Source organism: Eulemur rufifrons, chromosome 16 (genome assembly GCF_041146395.1).
Source record: "Eulemur rufifrons isolate Redbay chromosome 16, OSU_ERuf_1, whole genome shotgun sequence".
NCBI lineage: Eukaryota > Metazoa > Chordata > Mammalia > Primates > Lemuridae > Eulemur > Eulemur rufifrons.
The window spans coordinates 61,484,725-61,499,316 of record NC_090998.1 but is presented as its reverse complement, the minus strand read 5'-3'; the positions used below and the strand labels follow the sequence as shown (position 1 = coordinate 61,499,316).

Genomic DNA, 14,592 nt, shown 5'->3' with positions numbered 1-14,592 from the left:
TGTTTCAGGGAGTGAATGAAAATATAAGAGCTATTTATTCCACTTTTGGATTAGACCTTTGGTTCTTTTAAGTTCATACACGGACTTCATGGAAACCAAATGCACTACAGAGGCCCATGGAAAGACGGCAAGAGCACAGACAACAGTGAGTTCAAAGGTGACCAAGGTAACACTTGCAGCATGCCCTTGGTCTGAAACTTACTATCAAATGTTGTGTGGCCTCATTTGTTATGTTCTGTGAGATGGCCTGGTTACCTGTAGGTAAAGCTATTTTACCAGAGGTGATGAAGACAGCCACAAATTTCCATAGCTCCAATATCTGTCCCTTTATTTTCTTGCAAGCAGCCATCAGTTCATCCCCCTTCGTGTTTTTCTCTGCCTTCTGAAAAACTGAAAACCCCGTCTGACACCTTCATTCTTGCAGTTTCTGCCTAGGAAGTGCACTCTAGGATTGGCGGGGAATGTCATGGAGTGCAGTTGACATGGAGATTGATAACATGTAGAGGCCTGAAGTTCTAGGAGAATGAAATGGAAACTTTCTTTTTGCAGGCAGGAGAGGAGGCCTCCTGTGTATTGGGTATTGTGCTTGATTCTACACATATATCTTATTTAACTATACAAAATGGCCAGGAGTAGCAGTTATTATCTTCATGTTTTGATGGAGAAATTGTGGCTCAACTTAGTAACTTGCCTCAATTCCCTGTACATACTTCTTTCTGTGATGTCACACTATGTCCATAAACATAAAGGATAAGTTAGGCACACCAGAGTGAGAGAGTGGAGTGCTAAGTTTGAACTCAATGGAGAGAGCCTGATTAGTGTATTCCTGGAGGAAAAGTGGAGATACCAGAGTAGGAGAAAAGGTAGAAAGTGGATATGTTCTAGTCATCTTGACTTTGGAGACAAACATGCTTAAACTCTTAGCTTTTACTCATCAGTTTGGTTTGTCCAGCAGAGAAGCATATGAATATGGTTAAAGATTTAGAAAGACTTCTCTTCAATGACATTGTTCTTGTGGATATAACCAACCAATTAGCTTAAAATTTATTCCTAAAAAGCAGAGGACACATGAGCATCCTTTATTCCAGTGGCTCTCAGCGTGTGGCCCTATACCAGCAACATCAGCATCACCTGGGGACCTGTTAGAAATGCAAATTCTTGGGTACCACCCAGATATCTGTGAGTGGGGCCAGCAATGTGCATTTACCAAGACCCCCAGATGATTCTGAAGCTCCACGAAGTTTGAGAGCCACTTCTTTGCAATATCTTTTATGTGAGAATTTTAATTTCTTTGTTCATTTATATATGAAAAAGTACTTTTAAAAACAAATCCATCATCAGTCAAATGTATTTGATAAGGCACAGTCTGCTTTCTCCTCTAATGTTATGAAAGATGAGATAAATGTAATGTAGACTGTTCCTAGTACAATTGAAGCCAATGAAGGTTCTCATTTTTCCTTTTTTGGCAATATATTAGAATACTTTGACTTATAGAAAAAATTAAATATGACTTGTAAATAACAGGAACATCACATGTGAATTTTTACTTTTATCATAATATTCTTTGAGATTACCTGCTGAAGACAATGATTGAAACTTTAAAAGGTGAAAAATAATTCAAATTACCCCAGGAGACTTGTTACAATGTCATCTAACCATCTGCATTTAAAAATAACAATATCAAAATCCCTTTTAAAGCTTGAAATGAGCAAGCAAGAGATAAACATTCCTTCTTATCCCTGCCCTACTCCAATCCCCTAAGAAAAGAAGTATCCTTGAAATGATGGGATTCTAAAATTGCAAGATTTCAAAAGGACAAAAATATCGGTCTATGTATTAATGTTGTCAACATTGACTAAGACAGAAATACAGATAAGACTTTCTGAAATAACATGGTTTATTTTAATCTACTGTGCTGGTTATTTGTATGTATTGTCTTGTGCTGGACATCGATTTGGAGTAGGGGTTTGGAGAAGAATCGGCTACAAGAGCTGTGACAAAAATATTGTTAAAGGAATTGCTGTCAAACAGAAAATTATTGCTATTTTTGGCCCCCAATATCAAGTTCTCTCCTCTCCCTCACTCGAAGTGCACTGTTTATAAAATATGCCCACTCCATATATCTTTCCTTTTTCAATAGCAATTTAGATGAGTTCTCCCAGAAAATTTTCCCCACCGATAAATCCTATTTGCAAATGTTTTGATACATGTCTGTTGTTGACAAAATTTTATAGATGTTGATTTGTATAACCTAACATATTTAATCATATTTTAAAATCATTTTATTCTTCCAGGATACAAGGACCATATCCTATTAAATGTTTTTATTCTGCAGATATTTACTGATTTCCTATTACACATTTTATACTGTAATAGGAATTAAAATACACGAACCATATAATACCTGGTCCCTGTCATCTGGAAAATTAATGTTAAGTTCGCTGACAATACAAAGCCAGGATAAGTTAAGAATTGAATGCAATAATTCAGAAGATATTTGAAGACAGTACTTGAGTAAAAGGGAAATCAATTATTAAATATGCAATAGCTACTGTTATGAACTCAGAACATAGCACTGTCTACCTAAAGTATGAAATCCGTTTCATAGCATTTGAGCACCTTTTTCCTGTTAGTCAGAGGAGCCCAGCCTACGTGGTAGCAAGGGCCTCTCACCTCTTGTTCTGTGGATTAGACTGAATTTGCATACTGAACACCTTTCTTGAAATGTAACAAATGACAAATGGAATATAATTGGTAGTAACAGGAAAAATATTTCATATCTAGAAATTCAATTAGAAGGTTAAATTTCAGCTTTAAATAGTCATTCAGAATCCAACGTTTGTAACATGAACAAAACCTAATCTCATTCAGTTACAAGACTAAAAAAATTCACCATAATTTTCTGAGAAACAAAAACTTCAGTGATTTCAATTCTACATAATAATATAGAAATTAGAGTTGATAGGAGACATTATGAAGCTTCTGAATTGGAAGCTATTTGGATTAGAATATCACATACACGTAGGAAAATATATCAGGGTGGTTCCTTTTTATATGAATCACCTCTCCCTGGCACCCCATCGCATAGAGTTTTTGACCTAAAAGAAGGTTAAAGAATTATTATTTGCGAGACTTAGAGGATCAGTTAGCATCTTTGCAGTACCAAGGCGCCATCTTGCAGCAGCAGGATTCCTGCCTACGATTTTGACCTCCTCCCCTAGGCTGACTTCCACACAGCAACCAGAGTAACAGTCCAAAGTGCAGGCAGATGTCATTGTCGTTCTTTCATTTAAAAGCCTCTCATGTCTACCTCCCCAGTTCAACTGGAGTGCGATGCCCTCCAAGCCCCTACACCAGCTGGCTCCTGTCTGCCTCTCCGACCTCATCCTCTCTACCCTCCCAGTGGTGTACCAAGCTCTAGCCATGCCAGCCTCAAATAGAGTTTCTTCCCATGTCAGAACCTTGGTACTCTTTTTTCTTGTTACTTGAAAGTCTTCCTTCAGGTTTTCGAATGTCACCTAGAGACCTCCCTGTTGGCCAGAGCTAAGTCAACCCCTGTGTTCACCCTTTACATTATTATTCACTGTCTTCATAGCACTTACCAGTACCTGAAATTATCTCGTTTTCTCCATGCTTATTATTTATCTCTTTCTACTAGACAATAAGTTCCTTAAGGACAAACTGTCATGTTAATCTCTCTAGTCCTAATACCTACATGATAGTGCCTGGCACTAAATAAATAATAAGTATTTGTTGACACATTGTCTGAAAAAAAACCATCCTTCAACCAAGCTACACAAAATATTTGAGTCAGTGTCCTCCACTTAACGTATGATTATGTCCCCTTAGCCTGGAATAGAATTTATACAACTTCCATTCTTTGAATAAAGCTCTATTCTTTTATTCTCAATTGGAAAAAGAATGATGACTTGATTTAATCCAGTTTTGTACTGGATTAGTATCACCCGGGAAAACTTTAGGAAAAAAATCATTGCTTCTTGTGACCTTCAACCTTTTTCAGGATGGAGTCCTGACATCTGTGTTTTTGAAATATCCTAAGGTGATTCTGATGTACCAAGATGGTCGAGAAAGACTGGATTAATATTTAATACTTAAATATTTAATATATAATATTTACTGGCAACATGCTGCAGAATTATCAAATACATTCTCCTAAATTTGTATTCAAGTGAAATAGAAAGTATCAATTTAGGGCAGAAAACAGATCGATCTTTCTGCATTGAGGGTGGTCCCACATAACTGGCCATCATTTATAAGGATTCTTTGTTCTCATATAAAAATCTATTAGCATACTTTTTGGGCCCTATAAAATGGTTGATATAATATCTCATTCAGTTTCTAAAATATTAAAACATTCAGTTTAGAGGTGGTTATGGATAACTTCATATCTAAATATTAAGCAATTAAAATTATGTTTCTAGGTTTGCTAACTAATTTAGAATAGAGTATTATTGAGTATTTTGCAGCCATAATATGATAACAAAAATAGTCAATGGCTATCTTGTGAACTATGAAAATAAGCCTCCCTGAATTTACTGCTAATGATTAATTTGGAAAATTAGGAAAACCTGGATACTTATTTACTAAGTATATTATGACATTTTTAATTTGTTATTTTTCATATAATGTGTGTTGTTTAAATTGATTTTTTTTTATCCTTGATATTCTTCCTATACTCTTTTCCCCCTTTCATTATACTCTTTGAGCAAAGTATATACTACACATAGACTAGGAGAGGAAATACCTTTACTTCATAAATCAAGTAGATGTAGACTACTATCAAAGTCCATAATAAATGTTGAATTCTCTATTTCACTAATCTACAGTTAAATCATTCAGAGGAATCTTTGAGCTGCAGACATGGTTGATTTGTGTCTCTTCTACAACCAGTCTTCCTCTCTATTCCCCTTTCTTTTCTCTGATTTATTTGACAAATGTCTTTAATGCCTATTATTAATATGAATCAGGTCCTTTAAAACCATCTTGGCATTAAAAAATAATATAAAATAATAGAATTATGTGTATGTGGTGTTTGAAACTAGTTTTCAAACATTAGGATTCTCATGAGATTCATCTACTTAACATTTATTGACAATTATGGAGATAATTTTAGGTAGACAGCCTAATCCATCCAGTGACCAAATATACTTAGCAGCACAACTCTATTGTGTAGATATGTCATTGGTATGAATAAATTTATGGTCTAGATGTTTTAGCATTTGAGTGATTTATAAGAGTAAAAACATCATCTAGTTTTTTGAAATGTTATAGTGGCAACCTGTTTTGATGAATTCTAGTTAGGTATTTTATTGATGTGAGCCTTAACAAATTTGCTTTAACATAAAATGAGCTAGATATATCAATTCCTATCCCCATAGTTATGCATCTTTAAATGTATGAATTTTGAAATGTGTCAACCTTTAAGATGAGACATGAGAATAAAGGGTGGGTTATATGTCATCCACTTGTGGTTGGTATAGATCTTTATGAGCTTAAATGGGTTCACATTTGGATACTGAATCATCCTGCAGACTCTGTTTTATATATTGCCGTAGCAATCCATCTTTATCAGTGTTTATCAGTTGCCTACACAGGTTACACTTGACACACTCTTTGAGCTTCTGCCTGTAATTTTTTTCTAGCTGCATTTTTTACTGTTTTCAATTTTTCCTTCCTAGTAAAGGCAATATTATTTCCATTTTAACAACTGCTTTGGTAGTAACCCAAATCATATTCATTTCTGCTCATACCCAGCTACAGACCCGTAGGTAGCATTTACCAGGTGCTATCACTGAGCTATCTGGGCTATGTGAACAGTTTATGTATTTGTCTGATTTTAAATAATACATATGACCAGATGCTAAAGCATTAGAGTGGATTGCAGCCGAATAATATATTACCTCTTCAACACAGTCCCTGCTATGGCTTCCAGGTTAGTCAGAGACGAGGTACATGTTGATATGGCAGCTGGTTCTTGTCTCCTCTCTCCAGAATAGAACAGCACAGGGATGTAAGTGCTTAGCCTAGGGTATATATTGGTGGAATTCGCTCGGTCTTCGTTCCTTCCCCAAAGGGCAGAGGAAATCAGAGAGAAGGATGGTGTCAGGGAGGGTGGAGGGACGCTGACAGAGAAGGCTAAAGAAATGCTTTCAGGATTGCCTCTCCAAACATGGTCAGAATAGATACACTCAATTTTCTTAACTGGACAAGATTAATATTGATTAAGCCGACCGAATTATTCTTTTTTTTGGAAAATAGCCTTGGAATGACTGAATTATTAATATCTTTTTATTTTATGTCATCAGGCATAAACATTTAGTCTTTTTCTTCATTTCCCATCAGCTTAAATTGGTTTACCTCTCATGATACTCTCTGTGTACCCTTTCTGTTTGCCCTTTATAATCCAAGTAAATTGTATACCACACGTGGGGGCAAACAGGGAATAAAGTAGATTCTCTGTCTTCCTGTTCTCATTTCCTGTGAACCAGTGTATATTCCCATTCATGTATGAATAATCTGTATTGATAGCTTTTTATGTAATCTTTGTACAGCTGATAGTCTTATGTGAAATTATGAATTCTACTTATATCATTACTTCTTTTTCCTATTATATGTAGTTTAAAAAAAAAATTTCAGAATATTATGGGGGTTTTCACAATGGCAAAAAGTAGATGTGGTTTTTGTAGATATGCTAGGAAATGAAAACTTTTTATTTATAGAAAATGATTTGTAATTATTAGTTTGTTTTCAAATTGTCCAAAGTAGATTCCTATGGAAACGTGCCTATTTAAGATATTTCAAAAGTCTATTTTTAAAAGATGGAAATGTGGCAGTCATTGAGATACTCTTAAACAATATCTAAACTATTATTTCTTTGAAGAAACAATGACTAGTAGGTGGCCATTGGTATCTACCTATTCTTCCAAAGGCGTTATTTTTTTTTTTTTTTTTTTTTTTTGAGCAAAGGTGCTGTTCACGTGGTGTGGATATGGCACATTTTTTTGTAAGAGGTTAAAATATACATGAATTGGAGAGCTTTGAGCAATGGGTTGATATTTGCTACATAGCTTGCAAAATTATTGTAGTGATGACCTCATTTTTAGTTGTGACATCTCGAGTTCTACCCATTGTCTCACAAACCTCATGTGTAGCTTAGTACTCCTTGGTCTTTTAAAATTCCTTGGTTTTTGATCACAACAAATCAGCTATTCTAAATAAAAATAAATCCATTTCTTTCTTTCTCTGGCTTTCTTAAGTGGTGTAATCTTGTGTAATTCTTACTGTCTACTCAAAACTGTTGGGGGATCAACTAAAGATTCTATTTCAATGATTACAAAAGATAATGTCTTCTTTTCTTTGCTCTTGGCGACATCTTTTCCACATTCAGAAAATAATGAAAATGAGCCATTTTAGCTCTTGGCCATCTTCCTAATACGTGCTTTGAAGTTAATAACCTATAGACTGTGTCATTCTTTATTAAATTCAGTTTTTCCATTCCTAGGGAGCTTTTTAAAAATCTTAAGGAATATGATTCTGGGATTCCCAGATGTATACATTTTAGAACTGGGAAGGAACTTTTTGAAAGCTGCTTTTACTGTTGGCTTTGAAAACCACTATTGTCCTTTGTTATTTTTGTTGCGTATCTTTAAGCTAGTGTTTCTCAAAGAGTGATTCTTCAGGACTTTGTATCAGAATAACCAGGACTTATTAATATTGAGATACTTGAGACCCTATTTCAGAGCTACTGAATAAGCATTACTGGGGTGGACCTGGACACCTATGTTTTTAACAAACATCCCAGGAGCTTCTAATGCATTCTACTAATTGAAAACAACTGCTTTAATGGCTGGACCTAGTGACTGTGACTGATCTTAAGAGTAGAGACTATTACTTTGTTTCTAGTGACACGATTTACATTTGGTAACTGGAGTGAAACATATTAAAGACTTTAAATTCAACTTAAGGAGTTTGGATACTTCCAGAGTTACTCTTAAAAATTGCATGGTACTATTTGTGGTGGAACTGAGAGGTGAATCTCTTCAACCACTAAGATGAGGTGGCAGCATTTTATGGTGAGATAACAAAAGAAAGGCGAATATAAATGTGCAGCCAGGGTGTAATATAAAATAATGATTCAGGAGACAGACAAACTGGATTTACATTCAAGCTCCATGTATAATTATGGGCAAGTTATTTAATCTCTTAAAGTTTTAGTTTCCTTATCTGTAAAATGATAACTTATATTATAGTACCTACTGATAGTGTTACCGTAAGGATTAGATGAGCTGCTGTCTATAAAATACTTAGCATGGTGCCTGATTTATATCAAGCACTTAGCAAATGTTAGTATCTTACATTACTTTTTTAAATTAATGAAAAATGCCCTGCTTCACTGGCCATATTATTTAATTTAGGGCTTAATAGGTAGGATATGATGCTGGGAAAAGTACAGATAGCTTATGCTAGAATTTTTATAATGAGATATAGTTTAAGTGTCTTCATACAAAAATTATGGTTGACATGTTGCTAAAAGATCTGATTAATAAGCTATTTAGTCTATTAAAAATGTCCCTTGATTCAAAGAACTGATACTCCACATTCTTATTTCTTGTCAGGGTTTGTAAATGTGAATGAGATCAACTGATTGCATACAATTCTGTTGTAAGTAGATAGAGAGTATCTATGAAGAGTATTGGACAAGTGGAATAAACCTACTCACTAAGCATATTTTTTCTAAACATTGTGGGATAACAGAGTTTCTAGCATTGTAGATACACATTCTTAATGGCATTCAAAGGTGGGTTCCTTTGGAGTTTGTTAAATAGCAGGATTTGGAAAGTGGCACAGGCTTAGAAAAAGAGTGCTGGAATCCTGTATGGTGTGCATGATGTAGATCATGTCCTTGTATAATAATTTTTATGGATACAGCCCTAGAAATTGGGATTTAAAGTACCTGCTTCCTCCATAAGTTTCTCTATGAGTAAAATATGGCAATGCCTTCTTAGAAATTTCCACCACTACAGAATTTATACTTCTTCAAACACATAATCCTTTTCTGAACTAGTAGGTTTTTTTTTTGCCCCCTGAAAGAAGCAGGTGTACGTGTGTGTATATGTTGGAGAGAAAAAGGACATAAATAAAGGCACTCGTGTTGCACAGCGGTGAGCCAGGAACTGGAAAAATATTACAAGGGTACTGCAGACATTTTCTGACCCAGCTCCACCTATAGCCTCCTGCAGCTAAACACACACAAGGTTAAATATACAATGCATTAGTAGAAAAAGTAACTGTGCACAGGAATTCCAGGCTCTTCTGTTTTAATTTAACAAAATAATAAGCGAGACAAACTGGTCTTCGTGAGATAGCAAAGATTTTGGATTAAACATATCACCTAAAAAATAAATGCTCATATAACAAAAAAAAATGCAACTTCCTCGGCCGGGCGCGGTGGCTCACGCCTGTAATCCTAGCACTCTGGGAGGCCGAGGCGGGTGGATTGCTCAAGGTCAGGAGTTCGAGACCAGCCTGAGCGAGACCCCGTCTCTACTAAAAATAGAAAGACATTATATGGACACCTAAAAATCTATATAGAAAAAATTAGCCGGGCATAGTGGCGCATGCCTGTAGTCCCAGCTACTCGGGAGGCTGAGGCAGTAGGATCGCTTAAGCCCAGGAGTTTGAGGTTGCTGTGAGCTAAGCTGACGCCACGGCACTCACTCTAGCCTGGGCAACAAAGTGAGACTCTGTCTCAAACAAAAAAAAAAAAAAAAAAAAAAAAAAAAAAAAAAAAAAAAAAAAAAAATGCAACTTCCTAAGAAAAGGGTTTAAATATGTCCACTTAATTGCATGTATTGATCAAAGCATTCTAAGTCCCTGAAATTATTTTTATGCCAAACATGAATAGTCCAGATCTATACATTATTAGATATTACAGAAAATTTCAAGACCATTTACTGGGCATGTTAGCCTCTTAACAACTATTGTTCGGGTATTTAAGAATATATTGGCATTATATACAACTTCTAAAATAAGTTGAAGAAATCTTAATTGGTATCCCCAATAGAATGCATATAAAAATTTTATATATCATCTTTAATCAAATGCTACTAGAAAGACTGAAACTGGGCGCAGTGGCTCAAGCCTGTAATCCCAGCACTTTGGAAGGCCAAGACAGGAGGATCACTTGAGGCCAGTAGTTCGAGACCAGCCTGGGCAATAGCGAGACTGCGTCTTTCTCAAAAATTTTAAAAAACTAGCCAGGTATGGTGCTGCACACCTGTAGTCCCAGCTGCTTGGGAGGCTGAGGCAGGAGGATTGCTTGAGCCCAGGAGTTGGAGGTGCAGTGCACTATGATGATGACACTGTACTCTAGCCTGGGTGACAGAGCAAGATTCTGTCTCAAAAAATAAAAAGCTGAGAAAGCAGTGATTATGATTGACTAGAAATATTTGAAAACTGCACAGTTGACATTTAAATAGCTTCATATCTGAAACGCTATTTAACTATAATTTTTTTGTTCTTTATAGTGACTTCATTTGATAGGCACCAGAGTTTCTCATTTAGTAAAAAAAAGAATAGAATCACTAATTTAAACATGAAAGGGGCCATAAATGTCAAACAGATTAATCTTTTTATTGATAGATTGATGCCCAGAAAAGTTAAGTGACTTTCCCATGGTTATGGTCCTAATTATGGTAGAACTGAGACTAGAACTCAGTGCCCTCTGCATTAAACTGAACTCAGGTAGAAAAAAGAGGCAGTTCTTGACTTATGAATTATCACTAGATTTCCAGTCTCTTTTCTGGGCCACTGCTGTCTTAGAGTTACTGTCTCCTTAAGCAAAAGTATATAATATGTGCAAAAATATTCCATTTATGAAGGACACCAGTTTGATACAATATTCAAAGATTATAAGGTGGGCAAGAGAGGGTAGAGATAGCAGAAGTGCTGAAAACGGAGGTAAATTGAGATAAATTAGGATAAAGACAGATTAAGATATTAACCACGATTGTGGTTTGCAATAATATGTGTGTCTCCAATCTCAGACTCATTTCTTTTATCCCCTACAGGCAGGTGACTGGGAAGACATCTTTATGTCAGATGGGTTCAGAATGACTTTATTAAATGCTAGAATAGGTTATTCTTCCAGTAGAGTGCCTTTCACTTAAGATGTGAGGTTAACGTTGGGAGAGAAAGGAAGGATGAGAAGAGTGCACAACTGTAGAAACTCCACTGTGTACAAGACTGTAGGAGAAGAAAGGTAGGAGGTGAGGGGGAAACTGAGGCAACAATGAAAGTGCTGTAGGGGCGACCACAGACGGATGGATGTACGAGGCTCTAGGCCGGAGAATGTCTAGAAACTATCAACTTCATGAAAGGGTGCTGAGAATTTTTGTAAAGCATTATTAGGTTACAGAAATTATGGTCACAATAGGTGTTTAAAGACCCAAACATCAGTGAATACCAGGAAGGCCAAGTTACTGTTTTTAATAAAAGCACATTAGGCATGGAAGATAGTCCATGCAATGGAAAACTAATGGATAAAAGGGTAGAAAAGAAACCCCAAAAACACGTTTGGGAAAATATATGGCTATTCACAAAAAAAAGTTCTTATGAATTTTTTGTTAGAAATTCATTTATATAAACAACTTCTCTGGAGGAGGATGTGGTACCATTCTTTGGGAATGGTTTAAAGTGATTTTATTTAATAGCAGGGTAATGGACCATGTAACATTTAAGTGTTAATTCAAGGCCTAGGATTAGCCAATGCTGATTGAAAGTAGCAGTTCAAAGCATGAGAGTGGGATCAGAGACCACTCCAGTGACATTCACGGTTACTGCCATGCGCCACCTTCTGTCTTGGGCCAGCCTGAGTATCCATAACAAAGTTTGCTTTCGTTTGACTGTAGGATTTTTCTAGTTTGTTCACTTAATGATAGACCACTTTGTCCCATTAAGTGATAAAAACAATCTTTGGGGATTTATGAATCTTGGTATATGTTCTCACCTAAGACTCAACTGGGCATGTTCTGTTAATGGCTTTATTTCCTTCATTTAGTGTGCTCATATGACACATTTTCCTGAATTAAACAAATACTTGAATTTCTATCCTCATTTGGTTGCTCCCTCCAATTGGTAACTTTTGCCTAATACACCAATTTATTCTAAATCCCATAATGGCCTGCATATGCAAAACTAGTTTATAATTTTGTCCTGACAATTTTGAATTGCAAATCCCAGCACTCTACCACCAGTAATTTTGGTATCATGACCTTAATTTTAATTGTGGGTGACATTTTTTGGGGGAATGAGCATAAAAATTTATTATTTTTTTTAAGGCTAATCACACTTGAAAAATCAATGAATATACATAAACCTTGATTGAGCATCCACAAATGGAAAGTAAATTATGCAAACAATACTGAGAATGCATTACTAATAGCTGATTATATAGTCCTTATCTATATTGAGTTTGGACAATTCTCTTTTTGATAATAGTTTGTTCCACACTGAAACCCGATGCTCCCTACCGCCCCCATTAGCTGTTTATTACAATTGCTTTGTGGAAACAACCACTACCAGAAAAGAATAAACAATCAAACAATAATTCAAAGATTTGGGTATTAAAGACCTATACATAAACAGATTAGGAACCAAGTATCTATGTAATTCAGGAGAAAGCCATTGAAACCTATTATATAATAAAGGATTTTTTTTTCACATCTGCCACCATTATGGAATTAACTTTCATTCTTGTTTGCTGATATGCTTCTATTCAAAACTAGAAATGATGTAACTATAAATTAAGATCATTGTGACTCCCAGTGTATGGTGCTCCAGATCTCAAGAATGTTTGTCAAAAGCAGTCACTCTTCTCAGTGCCATAGCTTTTGGTCTATAACCCATATAGGAATAGAATGTAAAGCCATTTAAAATATTTTGTGTTGAATTCACAAAAATTGTACATGCCAGTGTTAAGCTGAATATTAAGTACTTTTTTATATCTAGTTCATTTTATTTATTTATTTATTTTTTTGAGACAGAGTCTTGCTCTGTTGCCCGGGCTAGAGTGAGTGCCGGGGCGTCAGCCCAGCTCACAGCAACCTCAAACTCCTGGGCTTAAGCGATCCTACTGCCTCAGCCTCCCGAGTAGCTGGGACGACAGGCATGTGTCACCATGCCCGGCTAATTTTTTCTATATATGTATTTAGTTGTCCAGATAATTTCTTTCTCTTTTTTAGTAGAGACGAGGTCTTGCTCTTGCTCAGGCTGGTCTTAAACTCCTGACCTCGAGCGATCCACCCGCCTCGGCCTCCCAGAGTCCAAGGATTACAGGCGTGAGCCACCGCGCCCTGCTTGCATTGTGCCTTCCCCTAGGTCTTGAGGATCATGAAATTTTAACTGTGGACATCAGATTGGGTGGAACAGCAATGATGACTGTGGCCAAGAGTAGCAAGATGCTATGGTACATTGACTGTAGAATGCGATGTATCCTGGGAGATGGCTGTGTCGTCATCAACACCTTTAAGGCTTTTGACAAGCATACGAGTTTGAGCCTCTGTGAGTGTGATAAGTTCAGGAAGATCAAGCCAAAGAGTTCAAAGCAGACAGAGCATGAAGAAAAGCAGGTTTTGGGTCTGGTCTTTCTGCATGGGGAGAATTTGTATCCATGGCTGTGGAGGGGCCACCCCCAAAGATACTGCATTGCTCGGGTACCACATGCTGGACCTGCAGGAGGCCCTGGAGTTGGTAGGGCAGCTGGCAGAGGAACGCCAGATGTTGTACCAATTCCCCAGGCTCCTGCGGGGTTAGCAGGCCCTGTCCAAGGAGCTGAAGGACCATCCCGGCAGGTAGTGACCCCATAGGGAAAAGGTGTGGTAGCAGCTGCTGCCATTGCTGAAGCCCCAACACAGTACCCACCAGGATGGGGGACTCTACCCCCACCTGTAGGCAGAGCAACCCCACGTCCAGGCATTATGGTTCCTCCACCTGGTATGAAGCCCACTCCCAATTGGGCTTTTCCCTGCTCAAGGAACACCAATAGGCCTGCCCCCTGCAGGAATGAGGCCCCCTTCACCCGGAATTAGAAGTCCACTTCTTCCAGGAATGCATCTACCAAGACCCTAGGACAGAGTTACCCATCTCAGTCACTTTTTCCCCTGCAATTCATCTTGTGAAATTGTGTAGAGTGTTTGAGCTTTTTGACCCCTCTTTCTGCACTAATAATAGCTAATAATAAATGCATAGAGCAATTATAAAATTTGATTTATATTTTGTGTATAGAATATGTTATGAAGGCTTTTACACAAAAGCTTTTATATTAGCAATTGAAATGAGCATATGTTTTAAGAGGTGGCTAGAGCAAATAACAATACTTAAATCTGCTGGATATTTTCAGAGCTGGAAACTTCAGTTGCTGTGTTCATTGTATAGTTCAGCACTCAGTGAAATGTGAAAATATGTAAAATTTATTTTCATTTCCATATGAAAATACGGAAAATTTGCTCTATTAAAATCAATTTCCTTTATTTTTGAAAAATATTCCAGATTAAAATGATCACCTCTCAGCCT

General features: G+C 36.7%; 1 protein-coding gene and 1 pseudogene across 2 annotated transcripts in view; one reads left to right on the top strand and one right to left on the bottom strand.

Annotated features, from left to right (window-relative positions):
* SYT1 (synaptotagmin 1) overlaps nucleotides 1–14,592 on the bottom strand; it is a 198,552-nt gene that overhangs the window by 44,172 nt on the left and 139,788 nt on the right. The window lies entirely within an intron of this gene.
* LOC138397055 (small nuclear ribonucleoprotein-associated protein N pseudogene) lies at nucleotides 13,452–14,148 on the top strand (annotated as a pseudogene).